The sequence below is a fragment of the Elaeis guineensis genome, chromosome 8 (genome assembly GCF_000442705.2).
Source record: "Elaeis guineensis isolate ETL-2024a chromosome 8, EG11, whole genome shotgun sequence".
Classification (NCBI taxonomy): Eukaryota; Viridiplantae; Streptophyta; class Magnoliopsida; order Arecales; family Arecaceae; genus Elaeis; species Elaeis guineensis.
The window spans coordinates 131,925,670-131,926,388 of NC_026000.2; positions in this window are offsets into that span (position 1 = coordinate 131,925,670).

Genomic DNA, 719 nt, shown 5'->3' on the forward strand with positions numbered 1-719 from the left:
CCATATCCATATCAGCTTGTCAGGCTTTTATACGTGATGCATGGCAATGCAAGACATCTTACAGAAAGATGTGGATAGCTAAACAACTTGATATGGACGAGCTGTTTGGAGATTGGACAGAGTTCTATAACACATTGGATCCTTGGCTAGATACGGTTTGTCATGCCAACGAGAGAATCGTGATAGATTTTGTAAAATTTTCTGCAATAGAGACAAATACAGAGGTGTTCTATCGAGTTTTTTGGATATTTAGTCCATGCATTCAGAGCTTCCAATCTGTCGCTCATTGATTAGTATCGATGCAATACATTTATATGGTCGATATAAGGATACTCTCATGATTGCTATGAAAAGGGATAGAAATGAGAGTATCTATCCTCTAGCATTTACCATTTGTGAAGGCGAGAGTCATAGTAGTTGGCCATGATTTTTATGACGTTTGCACTATTATATGGCATGTGACCGTATAGGGATTGACATAATTTCAGATCGGCATAAAAAAATATTAGCTACTATTTCAGATGAATCTGTTGTTGGGAATAGTGTTCCAAAGCCAATCGTCAGTCTGTTGACGGTTGTACTCCTTTTGTATTAGTACATGAATTATAAATAAATAAAAGTTATTTTGCCATTTTTTCATCACAAATATTTCATCTTCTAATGAATTCTTGTGTTGTGGTGAAGTCCTTAGGACTATTTAGACTCGACAAAGGAAGATT